This window comes from Anomaloglossus baeobatrachus, chromosome 3 (assembly GCF_048569485.1).
Source record: "Anomaloglossus baeobatrachus isolate aAnoBae1 chromosome 3, aAnoBae1.hap1, whole genome shotgun sequence".
Classification (NCBI taxonomy): Eukaryota; Metazoa; Chordata; class Amphibia; order Anura; family Aromobatidae; genus Anomaloglossus; species Anomaloglossus baeobatrachus.
The window spans coordinates 571,797,706-571,816,773 of record NC_134355.1 but is presented as its reverse complement, the minus strand read 5'-3'; the positions used below and the strand labels follow the sequence as shown (position 1 = coordinate 571,816,773).

At 48.1% G+C, this 19,068-nt stretch overlaps 1 protein-coding gene across 2 annotated transcripts in view; it reads left to right on the top strand.

Annotated features, from left to right (window-relative positions):
* The window catches only part of SPHKAP (SPHK1 interactor, AKAP domain containing), a 456,834-nt gene that overhangs the window by 399,606 nt on the left and 38,160 nt on the right, over nucleotides 1–19,068 (top strand). The window lies entirely within an intron of this gene.

Here is a 19,068-nt window from a genome sequence, read left to right as displayed (position 1 = left end):
TCAGCAGCCTCAATGTTATCCCGAACACACAGTTTTGTTGGACTTGAGTGGTATTACATGGATGGTCATGTTAATGCCTGATACATTTGCTTTGATTTTCCGTTGCAAGTAAATTGGATGATCATCGCCTCGCTTGGAAAATCAGCTGTTTGGGGTAGAGTTGAGCGAGTACCTAACTATTTGTACTCATTTTTCTCATGAGTACTGTCTAATACTCGCATATTCGTTCCCAATAGCATGTGCAATGCAAGTCATTGGGGAATACTCGCAATGTAACGAGTAACCTGAATGCCGTACTTTTCGAGCGAGTAGCGAATAGTGCGGAATTTGGGTTACTCATTACATTGCGAGTTTTTCCCCATTGACTTGCATTGCACACACTATTCGGAATGAATACTTTAGTATTAGACAGTACTCGTTATGAGTATAGCGAGTACGAATAGTTAGGTACTCGCTCAACTCTAGTATGGGACTCAGAGAGGTTGTACAATAAGTTAAGCTTTGTATTTGTAGAACACCTTAAAATGACTGTAACTCCTCAATCCCATTTTAAGCAGAAATCAAAGTATCATGTTATTAATTTAAATTACAGGTTTTACATGCATGCCCCCGATTCATTTTAATATATTACAAAAAAAATCTAAAGAAAACTGTCCTAAGGAACCATTGTTTTATCACTGATTGCTGACCTGCACTTTTTATTACAGCTACACCAAATCTGTAATGTTCTGTAAAACAGTGAAAGCATCTTTCTTTATGTATCTTTCTCTTTTGCCAATTAAGTAGTCCTCTATTCTTTCACCCAGGAGAAAGCATTCCAAATTTATTGTCAGAGTAATACAGTTAGGTCCAGAAATATTTGGACAGTGACACAATTTTCGCGAGTTGGGCTCTGCATGCCACCACATTGGATTTGAAATGAAACCTCTACAACAGAATTCAAGTGCAGATTGTAACGTTTAATTTGAAGGTTAGAACAAAAATATCTGATAGAAATTGTAGGAATTGTACACATTTCTTTACAAACACTGCACATTTTAGGAGGTCAAAAGAAATTGGACAAATAAACCAAACCCAAACAAAATATTTTTATTTTCAATATTTTGTTGCGAATCCTTTGGAGGCAATCACTGCCTTAAGTCTGGAACCCATGGACATCACCAAACGCTGGGTTTCCTCCTTCTTAATGCTTTGCCAGGCCTTTACAGCCACAGCCTTCAGGTATTGCTTGTTTGTGGGTCTTTCCGTCTTAAGTCTGGATTTGAGCAAGTGAAATGCATGCTCAATTGGGTTAAGATCTGGGGATTGACTTGGCCATTGCAGAATGTTCCACTTTTTTGCACTCATGAACTCCTGGGTAGCTTTGTCTGTATGCTTGGGGTCATTGTCCATCTGTACTATGAAGCGCCGTCCGATCAACTTTGCGGCATTTGGCTGAATCTGGGCTGAAAGTATATCCCGGTACACTTCAGAATTCATCCGGCTACTCTTGTCTGCTGTTATGTCATCAATAAACACAAGTGACCCAGTGCCATTGAAAGCCATGCATGCCCATGCCATCACGTTGCCTCCACCATGTTTTACAGAGGATGTGGTGTGCCTTGGATCATGTGCCGTTCCCTTTCTTCTCCAAACTTTTTTCTTCCCATCATTCTGTTACAGGTTGATCTTTGTCTCATCTGTCCATAGAATACTTTTCCAGAACTGAGCTGGCTTCATGAGGTGTTTTTCAGCAAATTTAACTCTGGCCTGTCTATTTTTGGAATTGATGAATGGTTTGCATCTAGATGTGAACCCTTTGTATTTACTTTCATGGAGTCTTCTCTTTACTGTTGACTTAGAGACAGATACACCTACTTCACTGAGAGTGTTCTGGACTTCAGTTGATGTTGTGAACGGGTTCTTCTTCACCATAGAAAGTATGCGGCGATCATCCACCACTGTTGTCATCCGTGGACGCCCAGGCCTTTTTGAGTTCCCAAGCTCATCAGTCAATTCCTTTTTTCTCAGAATGTACTCGACTGTTGATTTTGCTACTCCAAGCATGTCTATCTTTCTGATGGATTTTTTCTTTTTTTTCAGCCTCAGGATGTTCTGCTTCACCTCAATTGAGAGTTCCTTAGACCGCATGTTGTCTGGTCACAGCAACAGCTTCCAAATGCAAAACCACACACCTGTAATCAACCCCAGACCTTTTAATTACTTCATTGATTACAGGTTAACGAGGGAGACGCCTTCAGAGTTAATTGCAGCCCTTAGAGTCCCTTGTCCAATTACTTTTGGTCCCTTGAAAAAGAGGAGGCTATGCATTACAGAGCTATGATTCCTAAACCCTTTCTCCGATATGGATGTGAAAACTCTCATATTGCAGCTGGGAGTGTGCACTTTCAGCCAATATTATATATATAATTGTATTTCTGAACATGTTTTTGTAAACAGCTAAAATAACAAAACGTGTCACTGTCCAAATATTTCTGGCCCTGACTGTATATCTCAGTGACTGTTCATTAATAATAACACACTTAACAATAGGGCACAAACACGGAACGGAAATGGTCTCATCTATGAGCCCCAGTAGGTCAGATATTACACAGCCAGGCATTCACTTATACAGGCAGCATTTAATGCTTCATTTCCCCTACAGAAAGTAAAATGTATAGCCAGACACAGATTTCTAGTTAAAAAATAGCTAAATACCTAAAGAGTCATTTCCCCCTCCCCAAAAACTGTATCCCTCATGCACTGGATAATTTGCTGATTGAGGTTGGGACTGTTGAACCATGAGAACATGCAGTGTTGGGAATCATTTGGTGAACTGTAACAGAATTTATGATGAAACTTGAGCAAGTCAGCTTCTGTAGAACAATTTTCTCTCATTATAGGGGAAATTAATCCCATATTTCAAAAATAAGGGATAAAATTAGTCCTATAGATTTGGTAGACTTCAAACTTGAAATCTGTCTTCTAAAAGCAAAGAACAGCTAATATTGGTGAAAGCAGGTAAAATAAATGTTTCTAATGTAAACTTAGACAAGAGCTTTGCAAAATTTCCATACAGAAATATATACATTCAGAAATTTCCATACATACCGGTAAGTATTTGATAGATGCAGGCCTTGCCGCTAGGACCTGCACCTACAGAGAGTGAAATAAATATTGAACACGTCACCAATTTTCTAAGTAACTATATTTCTAAAGATGCTATTGACACGAATTTCTCACCAGATATCGGTAACAATCCATCCAATACACATAAGTAAAGAATTCAAACCATAGATTTTCATAAATTTAGCTATGTGTAATAGTAAGAAATTACAAAAGGGAAAATGTGTTGAACATGATTACTGAAATTTATTTACTACTTTATTCAATAGCCATTGTTGGTGATGACTCTGATTCAAGGTGCCTCCGATATGGAGGAAATAGTGGTATGCATTGCTCAGGTGTGATTATGGCTCATTCTTCCACACAAGCACTCTTCAATTCCTGGATATTCCATATGCTCCTTCTATGAACTCTGAGATTTAGTTCCTTCCATAAATGTTCTATTGGATTCAGGTCAGATGATTGGCTGGGCCATTCTAGTAGCTTTATTTTCTTTCTCTGAAACCAATTTAGAGTTTCCTTGGCTATGTGTTTGGGATCGTTGTCTTGCTAAAATGTCCACCCTTGTTTCATTTTAATCATCCTGGCAGCAGATTTTTATCAAGAATATCTCAGTACATTTGCTTAGTCATCCTTCCATCAATGATATGATGTTGGGCAATGACAACATATGGTGAAAAACAGCCCCACACCATGATGTTGCCACCTCTAAATGTCACTGTTGGTATGGTATTTTTGGGGTGATATGCACTGCCTTTTGTCCTCCAAACATAGAGAGTATTATAGAATGCAGAGAGTTAAATTTTAGTCTCATCTGACCAAACTTTATTCTCCCAAGTATTTCACAGGCTTATTTAAATACTGTTGAGCAAACCATTGCTCTTGTTCATGCTTTTTGTTCAGCAATTGAGTCTTTTGTTCAGGCCATGGAGGTTGAGTGCATTACTTAATGTTTTCTTTGAACAATTGTACCTGCTGATTTCAGGTCTTTCTGTAGCTCTCCACAGGTGTTTTTTGGCTCTTGAACAACTCTTCTGATAATTCTTTTCACTCCTCTCTCTCTGAAATCTTGTGGGGAACACTTGAGGTCCAGTCACACTAAGCAACTTACCAGCGATCCCAACAACGATAGGGATCGGCTGGTAAGTTGCTAGGAGGTTGCTGGTGAGATGTCACACTGCGACGCTCCAGCGATCCCACCAGCAACCTGACCTGGCAGGGATCGCTGGAGCGTCGCTACACAAGTTGCTGGTGAGCTCACCAGCAACCAGTGACAAGCCCCCAGCGCTGCGTGGAAGATGCTGCGCTTGGTAACTAAGGTAAATATCGGGTAACCAACCCGATATTTACCTTGGTTACCAGCACACGCAGCTACACGTGCAGAGAGAAGGGAGCAGCGCACACTGAGCGCTGGCTCCCTGCTCTCCTAGTTACAGCACACATCGGGTTAATTACCCGATGTGTGCTGCAGCTAAATGTGCACAGAGCAGGGAGCAGTGCACAATGCTTAGCGCTGGCTCCTTGCTCTCCTAGTTACAGCACACATCGGGTTAATTAACCCGATGTGTGCTGCAGCTACATGTGCACAGAGCAGGAGCCGGCACTGACAGTGAGAGCGGCGGAGGCTGGTAACAAAGGTAAATATCGGGTAACCAAGGACAGGGCTTCTTGGTTACCCGATATTTACATTGGTTACCAGCCTCCGCAGAAGCCGGCTCCTGCTGCCTGCACATTTAGTTGTTGCTGTCTCGCTGTCACACACAGCGATCTGTGCTTCACAGCGGGACAGCAACAACTAAAAAATGGCCCAGGACATTCAGCAACAACCAACGACCTCACAGCAGGGGCCAGGTTGTTGCTGGATGTCACACACAGCGACATCGCTAGCAACGTCACAAAAGTTGTTCGTTAGCAGCGATGTTGCTAGCGATGTTGCTTAGTGTGACGGGGCCTTTGGTCATGACCGGTTAATGGTGAAATAATGTTATTTCCTCTTCCAGATTATAGCCCCAATAGTGCTCACTTGAACCTTCAGTAGTTTAGAAATTATTTTCTAAACAATGCCATCAGCTTGTTATACAACAATAAGGTTGCAAAGGTCTTGAGACAGCTCACTGGTTTTACCATCGTGAGATGTCTCTAGTATGGCACCTCGGGAACGAGACACCTTTTTATGGTCTATCAGTTAAACCAGCTGATATTATTTTTCACTAAAGGCCACTTAACACGCTGCGATATCGGTACCCGCCCCTATCAGTTGTGCGACATGGGCAAATCGCTGCCCGTGGCGCACAACATTGCCCGGACCCGTCACACGTACTTACCTGCCCTGCGATGTCGCTGTCACCGGCGAACCGCCTCCTTTCTAAGGGGGCAGTTTGTTCAGCGTCACAGCGACGTCACAGCTGCGTCACTGAACCACCACCCAATAGAAGCGGAGGGGCGGAGATGAGCGGGACAAACATCCCACCCACCTCCTTCCTTCCACATTGCGGGCGGGAGGCAGGTAAGGAGAGGGTTCTCGTTCCTGCAGTGTAACACGTAGCGATGTGTGCTGCCGCAGGAACGGGGAACAACTTCGTTACTGCTGCAGCAACAATATTAGAGAATGGACCCCCATGTCACCGATGAGCGATTTTGCACGTTTTTGCAACAATGCAAAATCGCTCATAGGTGTCACACGCAATAGCATCGCTAAAGCGACCGGATGTGCGTCACAAATTCCGTGACCCCAACGAGATCGCTTGAGCGATGTCGCAGCGTGTAAAGCGGCCTTTAGCGGCAGGACTGCTTTCTAATTTTTGATAGATTTCAGCTGGTGTCATGACTTTCCATGGCTTCTTGCACCTCTTTTTTCTTCATCAATACTTTTTCCCAGCATAATTTCTCATTAGTACACTTAATTTATGGACAGCTATGGTTTGATTTGTATGCCTGTGTGGCTTGATTGTGGTGTTACTGACATTTGATGAGAAATTCATGCCAATAACACCATCAGAATTAGATTTCTATTGGTAACGTAACAATACTTATGTCACCCTCTGTATCTCCAGAGTAGGGGGTCTCCCAATACCCCATTCCAGCCTACATCAGACCACCAGCGAATGAATAGGTGGCAGTGTGTGTATCCGTTCTCTCCATTCATTGCTATAAGAGTTGTAAATACAGCCAAATAAATACTCTCATATTATATATTTAGTACAGACCAAAAGTTTGGATACACCTTCTCATTCAAAAAGTTTTCTTTATTTTCAGGACTCTGAAAATTGTAGATACACATTGAAGGCATCAAAACTATGAATTAAAACGTGGAATGAAATACTTAAAAAAGTGTGAAACAACTGAAAATATGTCTTATATTCTAGGTTCTTCAAAGTAGCCACCTTTTGCATTCATTACTACTTTGCACACTCTTGGCATTCTCTTGATGAGCTTCAAGAGGTAGTCACCGGAAATGGTCTTCCAACAGTCTTGAAGGAGTTCCCAGAGATGCTTAGCACTTGTTGGCCCTTTTGCCTTCACTCTGCGGTCCAGCTCACCCCCAAACCATCTTGATTGGGTTCAGGTCTGGTGACTGTGGAGGCCAGGTCATCTGGCGTAGCACCCCATCACTCTCCTTCTTAGTCAAATAGCCCTTACACAGCCTGGAGGTGTGTTTGGGGTCATTGTCCTGTTGAAAAATAAATGATGGTCCAACTAAACGCAAACCAGATGGCATAGCACGCCGCTGCAAGATGCTGTGGTAGGCATGCTGGTTCTGTATGCCTTCAATTTTGAATAAATCCCCAACAGTGTCACCAGCAAAGCACCCCAACACCATCACACCTCCTCCTCCATGCTTCACGGTGGGAACCAGCCATGTAGAGTCCATATGTTCACCTTTTCTACAAAGACACGGTGGTCGGATCCAAAGATCTCAAATTTGGACTCATCAGACCAAAGCAGATTTCCACTGGTCTAATGTCCATTCCTTGTGCTCTTTCTTTAGCCCAAACAAGTCTCTTCCGCTTGTTGCCTGTCCTTAGCAGTGGTTTCCTAGCAGGTATTTTACCATGAAGGCCTGCTGCACAAAGTCTCCTCTTAACAGTTGTTCTAGAGATGAGAAGGTGTGTCCAAACTTTTGGTCTGTACTGTGTATATATATATACAGTACATAGTATATACAAATCACAAAAAGACGAACAGCATATACAAAGGATCCCAAACTACTTAAAGATGGGATATATCTAGGACAGGCAGTTATCCAATCCCCTCTCAGGCCCAGATTCATCAAGTCACATGGTCAAATGGTTTATCTTCCCTTTGAGGCACATTTGCTGGACAGTCCAGGACTATTTAGGAATTAGCTGTAGACTGCCCTTGTAACGGTGTGAGTTTTTCTTTGGGATGCCGGGGCCAGTGAAATATAGAGCCACATAGAGCATCGTGGACTACCCCTGATAAACCATCTGACCTTGTGACTTGCTGAATGTGGGCCTGAGAATTGGATTTACATACACCAGTTTCCTTTGTTTTCACTAAGATCGGTGCATAAATTAAATCGAATTGTTTATCTGCCCAGCTCGATAAACTATTTGGTAATTTTCACCATTGTGATCTGTACTTAAGTAGGGGATTGGACCACTGTCTGTCCTAGACATATGCCATCTTTAAATAGCTGGGGATCATAAGACATATGCCATCTTTAAATAGCTGGGGTATATGGTGTGTGTCTTTTTGTGACTTATGTTTTTTTTAAAATGTATTTTTATATATATATATATATATATATATATATATATATATATATAATATATAGTTATATAAATATTAGTATTAAAGTTAAGCTATATACATTTAAGCTCACCCTTGTTCTTTTTTGAGTAACAATTAGTGAGTTGGACTTGGGTGATTAGTTTTTCTATGCCCATTTTTTACTTAGTTGGTGTATTTGGAACTCTCATAGCATGTTCTGCCACTTCTCCACTCATTGATGATCAGACATTGACTATAATGGGGGCTAAGGGAACTCCTGTTCTGGAGATAGATGCGGGTCCCAGAAGGGAGACCTGCATTTACCAGAAATGTATGGCATAAACTGTGGACATGCCATAAATGTTTCTCATGAGATGATGTGAGGCAAATCCCGGGATATGAAGATGAATTATGACTCCAGTCATAATCCCTCATCACTCCCTGGCAGTGCCCCCTCCCTTCTTGTTCTCAGTGTTCCACTTACACCTCCATGGCCATGTCCTGTGATATGGAAATTAGGTGGCTTGGGGACAATGGACACAGGATGACTCCCTGCCGTGACCCTGTAGTGGGGGCTGCTAGCTAGTTAGCAAGGCTATGGAAATAGCCAGACAGAACGACTCCAGTAAAAAATGGTTCATATCTCGCAAGCCATATTTCCGATAAATATGGCAACCATAAAAATGGTGTCTCCGCATGCGGACGATGCCGGCACACCCTTTTTATGGGAGCAGGACATTGGGAAATGCCCCAGGCGTGATATCAGCCAATGGGGAACTGGCAGACAGGTCATGAGTCCCCTCGTTCTGTAGCTAAATTCATAACTGTCACAATGAGAGCATTGGCGTCCGCCTACGACGCTCCCAGGCAAAGTTATGGCCCATATTCCATGTTGTGGATTGTCCATAACTCAAGCCAGGGGTGGAGCAGTGCTCCCTCTGAGGTCACTAAGGTAGGAGGGGACCTGGATTTGCCCAGGTTGATAACCCTACTTCGGCCATTTTCCAGTGTTCTCTCGCTGGGGGTCACGTGCAGGAAACATCTGTGGGAGTTCCTAGAAACCTGGTCTACAGCGCCCCCCTGTGGCCAGACGCACAAGGTAACTGATTGAATTGCATACCTGTTGTAAACCATGCTTTATCTGTAACTGTACTCTGACATATGTATATTCTGTAGATTCCCTATTGTATATATTGTAGTTTCTAGTGTGCTTTAGGCTGATTAAATTATATAATTAATCTTGGGCTGTTCTGTTATCTCGATCTTGAATCCTACGTCTGTGTGTTCGGCTAATAGTTACCGTAAATCGGTTGGTGGCAGCGAATTGTGCCAAGGATTATTGTGGGGAGGCCAGTGAGATTCGGGGAGATTTTATATATTCCGCCCGCGGAGGTCGGGGGAATATATACCTTACTCTCACCGGGGACCCTTCAATAATCGGCATAAGTAGTATAGCGGCCTCCTTGCTTATGGTCGGGCAATTCCATAATTGGCCTGACTATAAGAGGGGCGCTAGAGAGCGCGTCACGTGCTCTGTCTGTCGGTCGGGAGGTATAAAGGAGGGGTGACCCCCACTTGTTACCCCCCGATTGTGACGTACTGGTAGCCAGCGCGGGGGATTTCTGAGTGACCCCCCCGGTGGTTTGTGACATATTGGTGGCATAGCGGTGGGATCGAGATAATAGTGTGTGTGAGTGTGAGACCCATACTCCCAGACACTAAAGACTGCCTGCAGCAGCTGTGGCTGCTGGGGTCTTCAGACTAGCTCAACACTAGAGTGTCAGAGTGCAGATACTGTAAGGTGTGTGGAGGCATCAGGTGTCAGTTCTGTGTCAGTGACCAAAAGTCTGCAAGAATGGCTGATGGCACCAGGAGCAGAGCTATGCAACTGGCCAATGCTAAGGCAGGAGCCGAAGAGAGGGAGGACGGTGCTGTGGACAGCAATGAGGAGGTTGCCCACGAGTCCTCCAGGAGCTCGACGCCAGAAAACCGTTCTGCCGAGGACATTGCGCAACCTGGCACTGCTGGACAAGATGAGGAGGAGCTCACCCAAGGTTCCTCAACGAGCCAGATGCCAGCCCTCCGCTCTGAAAGGGACAGTGAATCGCCTAGCTCTGCAGCGTGCCGCAGATCACCACGTGCCATTCCACCGAGCCTGGGAGGCTCGGATAGCCTTCTTCAAATGGCTATGGCCCTTCTCCAGGCTGGAGACCAGAAGGGCTACAAGGAACTCCTGGCAGAGCGCAGGGCAGAGCGGCAGGCAGCGCGTGACGCTGAGGCTGCGGAGCGGCACGCAGAGCGTGAGGCTGCGGAGCGAGAGCGGCAGGCAGCGCGTGAAGAGCGAGAGCGACAGGCAGACCGTGACTACCAGCTGCAGCTAGCTCAGCTCCGGCCCTCATCAGCCACATGTGACCTTCGAGACACCAAACTTCCAAAGGTCCGTGTTGAGGACTTCCCAGTGCTGGAGAAGGATGGAGACTTGGACTCTTTCTTGACTGCTTTTGAACGGACTTGCTTGCAGCACCATCTGGACAAGGACCAGTGGGCCAAATACCTGACCCCCCGTTTAAGGGGTAAGGCCCTGGATATCCTTGGGGACTTGCCTGCTGAGGCAGATCAGGGCTACGACACCATCAAGCGGGCCCTGATCCAACAGTACAACCTCACTCCAGAGTCCTACCGCAAGAAGTTCCGGAGCCTACAGAAGGGACCAAAGGACTCCTGGGCTGACCACCGGCGGGCACTTGCCCGAGCTGCCGACCACTGGACCCAAGGCCTGCAGCTTTCCACCGGACCGGAGATCCTGGACTTGTTCATCACGGAGCAACTCTTGTGGAACTGCCCTGAGGATCTCCGCCAGTTCATCCGAGACCAGAAGCCAAAGGGGTCCACGGCTACAGCTGCCCTTGCCGATGACTACACCAACAACCGGGCCCCTGAGGCCAGGAGAGCGGCCACCAGCAGCACCTGGAGAGGGGGTAAGATGAATTCTGCGACTGCCCCACCTGCCCCTAGACTGCAGGGGGTGTCCCCCTCAACTCCCCTCTCCAGGCCCGTGGCGGAACCAAGACGGTGCCACCAGTGCAACCTACCTGGACACTTCAAGGCCATGTGCCCTCAGCGTCCCAAGGCCCCGGCTCCGTCCCCGTCCCAAGGGCCGCCCAAGGTGTATTGTGTGGGTGGGGGTGGTGGTAGGTCCCTGGACAGCTTCCAACCTGTCACCGTCGGCCGGTCTGTGACCATAGGACTGCGAGACAGCGCCTCGGAGGTGACTCTGGTGCGGCCTGAGATGGTGTCCCCCCAAGACTTGATCCCTGGAAAAACCCTCGCTGTCTCCGGGATTGGAGGCACTGACCCGGCGCTGCCTGTTGCTGACATTTATGTGGACTGGGGCGCAGGGCGGGGGGTGAGGGAGGTGGGGGTAACTGATCGGATCCCTGCAAACGTGCTACTTGGGACAGATTTGGGGCAGATAACCTCCCAGTTTGGGCCCCCCCCAAGGGCTGAACCTTCAGCCAGTACTGACATGACTCCTGACAATGTTAATGTGTTATCTATGAATGATGTAAGGGAGGAGGGAGTGAACTCTGATATTTCTGCTTGCATAGACACCATAGACACACACTCAGCTGCAGCTGTGACAGGAGGGGAGGGGGTCAGAGAAAGGTGTGACAATGCCTCTACAAGTAACCAGCCTGTGAGCTGGGATCTGTTGCCCTCTGCAGGGATAAGCAGAGAGCAGGGTGCTGCAGGGGGAGGACCAGTGTGTGGGGTGGGGGCTACCACAGCAAATGTGGGGTCCCCAGAGATTTCACAGCGGGGTTCTGTTGCTGCAGGAGGGGAACAGGCAGGTGAGATTGGGGCCGGTCCAGGAGCGGAAGTGCTCCCAGGTAAGATCTCGGTGCATGGTTCCCCCACAACCGGGGTGTCAGGAAGCCAGGTAGGTCTGCCTGAACCGGCGACTTGGTCAGGAACGGAGGAGGAGCAGGCACGACCCACGGTCGCAGCGGCTGTGGCCGCTGTCACCCGCAGTGGGAGTGCTGGAAGCCAAGGGGCCTCCCGGAGGTCCGATAGCTCTTCCCCTTCTGACCAAGTGGCAGCCGAGTCAGGTGGAGGCCAGGACACAGGTCCCGGGGTACTGACTGAAGAGGTGACAGTCTCGTCGATTCTGGCCACATCTAGTCAGGGGTTTCAGGCAGCGTTAGAAGCTGACGACAGCCTGAAAGCTCTTAAGGAGCAGGCGGCACAGCCTCCCTCGGACTCGGACCCGGAGCGAGTGGTCTGGGACCAAGGACGGCTGTACCGGGCCACGGTCCAGCAGGGTTCACCGGAGGCGTGGCCCAGGGACCGACAGTTGGTGGTACCCTATCCGTTCCGGACGGAGTTGTTGCGGATCGCACATGAGATTCCGATGGCCGGACACCTAGGGATCGCTAAGACCAAGGCCAGGTTAAACCAGCATTTCTACTGGCCAAAAATGGGGGCCGATGTGGCTGCCTACTGCCGTTCGTGTGAAACCTGTCAGAGAGTGGGGAAGGCGGGGCCACGCCCCAAAGCCCCACTGGTATCTCTGCCAATCATCGATGAGCCTTTCAGGAGGGTGGCTGTGGATCTGGTCGGCCCGCTGGCCATCCCCAGCAGCTCCGGGAAACGCTTCATACTGACGGTAGTGGACTATGCCACCCGGTACCCAGAAGCAGTGGCCTTGTCGTCCATTCGGGCTGACAAGGTGGCCACCGCATTGCTGGAGATTTTCTCCCGAGTGGGTTTTCCCCAGGAAATGCTCACTGACCGGGGGACCCAATTCATGTCCCAGCTGATGGAGGCCCTCTGTAAGCAAGTCCAGGTGCGACATCTGGTGGCCAGCCCGTACCATCCACAGACTAATGGCCTGTGCGAGCGGTTCAATGGCACCTTAAAGCAGATGCTTAAGATGTTGGTCGACTCCCATGGGCGTGACTGGGAGCGGTATCTCCCACACCTGTTATTTGCTTACCGGGAGGTTCCACAGGCCTCAACAGGATTCTCACCGTTTGAGCTCCTGTACGGGCGACGTGTGTGGGGCCCCCTGGCTCTGGTGAAAGAGGCTTGGGAAGGGGATTTGGCCACCCCTGGAGTGTCGGTTATCGAGTATGTCATGCGCTTCCGGGACAAAATGCAGGCCTTGACGCAACTGGTACACGACAATATGGCTCAAGCCCAGGCCGATCAGAAGCGTTGGTACGACCAGAACGCTTGTGAGAGGACCTACCAAGTGGGTCAAAAGGTGTGGGTACTGGTCCCCGTACCACAGGACAAGCTTCAGGCAGCCTGGGAAGGCCCATACCTCGTGTACCAGCAGCTCAACCCTGTGACGTACCTGGTCACCCTGGACCCTGCCCGTGGAAGGCGGAAGCCCTTCCATGTGAACATGATGAAGGCACATCATGAGCGGGAGGCATGTGCGCTCCCCGTGTGCAACCTGCCCGAGGAGGGAGAAGCGGAAACCCTCTTGGATATGCTAGCCCAGGTTAGGGCAGGCGGATCCATTGAGGATGTGGAGGTTGGCCACCAGCTCTTGGAAGACCAACGGTCCCAGCTGTGGGCCACCCTCCTCCCCTTCCGGGGGTTGTTTACCAACCAGCCCGGAAGGACTGACTTGGCTGTCCATCACGTGGACACTGGGGATCATCCCCCGATCCGGCGTTCAGCATATCGGGTCTCCCTGGAGGTGCAGCAACACATGCGCCAGGAGATTGACGAGATGCTGAAGCTGGGGGTGATCCAGGCATCCAACAGCGCTTGGGCCTCGCCTGTAGTCCTCGTCCCTAAGAAGGACCGAACCACTCGGTTCTGCGTGGACTACAGGGGGCTCAATGCGGTCACGGTCGCCGATGCGTACCCAATGCCACGCATCGATGACCTGCTCGATCAGTTGGCCGGGGCTCAGTACCTGACCATCATGGATCTGAGCCGGGGATATTGGCAGATCCCCCTGACTCGCAAGGCCAGGGAACGCTCTGCCTTTATTACCCCATTTGGACTATACGAGTCCACGGTGATGCCATTCGGGATGAGGAATGCCCCTGCCACTTTCCAGCGGATGGTCAACACCCTGCTCAAGGGACTTGAAGGGTACGCGGCCGCGTACCTAGATGACATTGCCGTCTTCAGTCCCACCTGGGAGGACCACCTAGAGCATCTAGCACAGGTGCTCAGGCGGATCCACCGGGCAGGTTTGACCATCAAGCCGGGAAAGTGTCAGCTGGCCATGAGCGAGGTCCAGTACCTCGGTCACCGGGTAGGTGGGAGAACACTGAAGCCCGAGCCTGAGAAAGTGGAAGCCATCGCATCCTGGCCCACCCCCAGGACCAAGAAGCAGGTGATGTCCTTCTTGGGGACCGCTGGGTACTATAGGAGGTTTGTTCCATGCTATAGTAGCCTGGCAAAGCCCTTGACGGACCTCACCAAGAAGAAGCTGCCCTCTGCAGTCGATTGGACAATGGACTGCGAGACAGCCTTCCGGGCCCTAAAGGACGCCCTGTCCAGCCCGCCCGTGCTACAGGCAGCCGACTTCACGCGGCCGTTTGTAGTACAGACCGACGCCAGTGACTTCGGCCTCGGTGCGGTGCTCAGCCAGGTGGACTCTGCGAGCCAAGAGCACCCAGTCTTGTACCTGAGCAGGAAGCTGTTACCAAGGGAAGTTGCCTATTCCACGATGGAGAAGGAGTGCCTGGCCATAGTGTGGGCCCTGCAGCGTCTGCAACCCTATCTATACGGGCGCCACTTCATCGTGGAGACGGACCACAATCCCCTCAGCTGGTTGCACACCGTCTCTGGGACGAATGGGCGATTGTTGCGATGGAGCCTTGCGCTCCAGCAATACAACTTCACCATTCGCCACAAAAGGGGCCGTGACCACGGTAACGCAGACGGGCTGTCCCGACAAGGAGAGGTCGCGGACGGGCGCACGGGGGAACACCGGAGTGTGCTGCCCCCTAGCGCCCTCAAAAGGGGGGAGGTGTGAGGCAAATCCCGGGATATGAAGATGAATTATGACTCCAGTCATAATCCCTCATCACTCCCTGGCAGTGCCCCCTCCCTTCTTGTTCTCAGTGTTCCACTTACACCTCCATGGCCATGTCCTGTGATATGGAAATTAGGTGGCTTGGGGACAATGGACACAGGATGACTCCCTGCCGTGACCCTGTAGTGGGGGCTGCTAGCTAGTTAGCAAGGCTATGGAAATAGCCAGACAGAACGACTCCAGTAAAAAATGGTTCATATCTCGCAAGCCATATTTCCGATAAATATGGCAACCATAAAAATGGTGTCTCCGCATGCGGACGATGCCGGCACACCCTTTTTATGGGAGCAGGACATTGGGAAATGCCCCAGGCGTGATATCAGCCAATGGGGAACTGGCAGACAGGTCATGAGTCCCCTCGTTCTGTAGCTAAATTCATAACTGTCACAATGAGAGCATTGGCGTCCGCCTACGACGCTCCCAGGCAAAGTTATGGCCCATATTCCATGTTGTGGATTGTCCATAACTCAAGCCAGGGGTGGAGCAGTGCTCCCTCTGAGGTCACTAAGGTAGGAGGGGACCTGGATTTGCCCAGGTTGATAACCCTACTTCGGCCATTTTCCAGTGTTCTCTCGCTGGGGGTCACGTGCAGGAAACATCTGTGGGAGTTCCTAGAAACCTGGTCTACAGCGCCCCCCTGTGGCCAGACGCACAAGGTAACTGATTGAATTGCATACCTGTTGTAAACCATGCTTTATCTGTAACTGTACTCTGACATATGTATATTCTGTAGATTCCCTATTGTATATATTGTAGTTTCTAGTGTGCTTTAGGCTGATTAAATTATATAATTAATCTTGGGCTGTTCTGTTATCTCGATCTTGAATCCCACGTCTGTGTGTTCGGCTAATAGTTACCGTAAATCGGTTGGTGGCAGCGAATTGTGCCAAGGATTATTGTGGGGAGGCCAGTGAGATTCGGGGAGATTTTATATATTCCGCCCGCGGAGGTCGGGGGAATATATACCTTACTCTCACCGGGGACCCTTCAATAATCGGCATAAGTAGTATAGCGGCCTCCTTGCTTATGGTCGGGCAATTCCATAATTGGCCTGACTATAAGAGGGGCGCTAGAGAGCGCGTCACGTGCTCTGTCTGTCGGTCGGGAGGTATAAAGGAGGGGTGACCCCCACTTGTTACCCCCCGATTGTGACGTACTGGTAGCCAGCGCGGGGGATTTCTGAGTGACCCCCCCGGTGGTTTGTGACAGATGACTTTACAGATACTCTGTACATAGATCTAGATCTTTGTCCTGCAGCAGTATTGCTTAGTTTGGACTCATGTTACTTTGCAGTTGATTAAAGGTAGCTGTAGACTCCTGTATTAAAAAAAAAAATTACACCCACCCCCTACATTGGAGCTGTTACAGCCAGGTTGGCACCAGGTCTCCTGCTGATGGACTGCTTCGCTCACACTTCATTAGAAATCCGGCCTTTGTCAAAGTGAAGTATGAGCACTGCAGCCCATCAGCGGCTCCTCGTAGACAACAGGGCTTATCAGTGTAATCAATGGAACGGGGCGGGTGTGGGAAGTGAGTATAAAGTTTCTTATATTTTACATTGGGCACTACAGCACATACTACAGCATTTAAGAAGGGGTTGACCAAGTAGTGGAAAACCCCTGTAAGGATAATGCTACCTGGAGCTCTAGTTCTCAGATAATCTGTAATCTGCATAACGTATAACAGCCTAATAATTACATTTATTATACAATGTTATATTATGTGTGTGTGTGAGAATGTTTGTTTTTTTTGTGTTCTTAAGTAGTATAAGGTCTAATACATCTCACAAATAAAGATCTGCTATAAATGTTTCCTATTTACCATAAGCCTTACTCTGTTTTTATTTTTTAATGTAGTCAAAGAACTTCATTTTTTTCTTCACTTTTCTCTCTGAGACTATGCCCAGACCTGCTTTTCCGTTCTTCATTTGCTCCCTATAAAGTTACCATCCAATAGGCTCATTACAGGACAACTAGGCCCGATATTAAAAGTCTCTGTACAGCAGAGTCCACAGGCGCGCATTGTGCAAAGAATACGTTATCTGCACAGTCCACCACTGGCAAAATGTGGTTAGCATTAAAAATAAAGAGTTATTTCCTTTATTAAGAAGGTTATTAAACCCCTAACTGAAAAAATGGCAAAACACTTCTATTGTAGTAGAGGCAATCTAATACATAAAGCTGAATGTGTGTGTGTATGTATGTATGTCCGGGATTGGCATCTGCACCGTCACAGTTACAGCCACAAAATTTTGCACACTGACACGTCTGGACCCTAAGAGTGTCATAGGCTATGTTGTGAGGTGAAATTTTAACCCTGTGCGTTTCAATTTACCAATCAATTTTGCCCCTATCTACATAATGGGGAAAAAGTGAAACGAAAAGTTTATCCGCACCGTCGCATTTACAATCACAAAATTTTGCACAGACACCTCATGTGACCCAGGGAACGTCGTAGACTATGTTTTGACAGGAAAATTTAACCCCGCGTTTTACAGTTACACTCCAAAAAACATGCCTCCATTAAAGTAAATGGAGCCTTGAACTACAGGTTATTAGTAGGAGCTGTGATTGGTTGCTATAGGAACAAAAGACATTCATAGTATAAGAAGCTTATATGTGAGGTAATAAGATGTCGCTGGGGAAACGGATAGAGAGAGACAGACAGAGAGACAGACAGATAGACAGACAGGGAAAGAGACAGACAGGGAAAGAGACAGACAGGGAAAGAGACAGACATGGAAAGAGACAGACAGAGACAGAAGGTGAAAGAGCCAGACGGGGAAAGAGCCAGACGGGGAAAGAGCCAGACGGGGAAAGAGACAGACACAGACAGACAGGGAAAGAGACAGACCTGGAAAGAGGCAGACCTAAAAAGAGACAGACTGGGAAAGAGACACCTGAAAAGAGACAGATGGGGAAAGAGACAGACAGGGAAAGAGACAGACAGGGAAAGAGACAGACAGGGAAAGAGACAGACATGGAAAGAGACAGACAGAGACAGAAGGTGAAAGAGCCAGACGGGGAAAGAGACAGACACAGACAGACAGGGAAAGAGACAGACCTGGAAAGAGGCAGACCTAAAAAGAGACAGACGGGGAAAGAGACACCTGAAAAGAGATAGATGGGGAAAGAGACAGACGGGGAAAGAGACAGACGGGGAAAGAGACAGACGGGGAAAGAGACAGACGGGGAAAGAGACAGACGGGGAAAGAGACAGATGGGGAAAGAGACAGACGGGGAAAGAGACAGATGGGGAAAGAGACAGACCTGGAAAGAGGCAGACCTGGAAAGAGGCAGACCTGGAAAGAGGCAGACCTGGAAAGAGACAGACCTGGAAAGAGACACCTGAAAAGAGACTGACGAGGAAAGAGACTGATGGGGAAAGAGACTGACGGGGAAAGAGACTGACGGGGAAAGAGACTGACGGGGAAAGAGACAGACCTGGAAAGAGACACCTGAAAAGAGACAGATGGTAAAAGAGACAGACAGAGACAGACGGGGAAAGAGACAGACCTGGAAAGAGACAGACCTGGAAAGAGACAAACCTGGAAAGAGACAAACCTGGAAAGAGACAAACCTGGAAAGAGACAGACGGAGCACATTACTTGGCCAATTTATTTAAATGTGTGTGGAATATCTGGGGTGTTGAAATATATGTTGTGAAATGCTTCTATTAGCTTAGTTTTTGCCTTTTAATAATTACATTTCTATTAGTTTTGTGGTTTTTGTGTGCAGAATAAAATTTTGTTAATACATTCTATTTTGTTAACAGCAGTTATTAACCCGGGCGAAGCCGGGTAGTACAGCTAGTCTAATACATAAAGCTGAATGTGTGTATGTATGTATATGTGTATGTCCGGGATTGGCATCTGCACCGTCGCAGCTACAGCCACAAAATTTTGCACACTCACACGTCTGGACCCAGAGAGCATCATAGGCTATGTTGTGAGGCGTAATTTTAACCCCGCGCGTTCCAATTTACCAATCAATTTTGCCCCTATCTACATAATGGGGAAAAAGTGAAACAAAAAGTGTATCCGCACCGTCGCATTTACAATCACGAAATTTTGCACAAACACCTCATGTGACCTACCATCTAGTAGGTCCATCATAGTCTACCATCGTAGACTATGTTTTGACAGGAAAATTTAACCCCGCGCT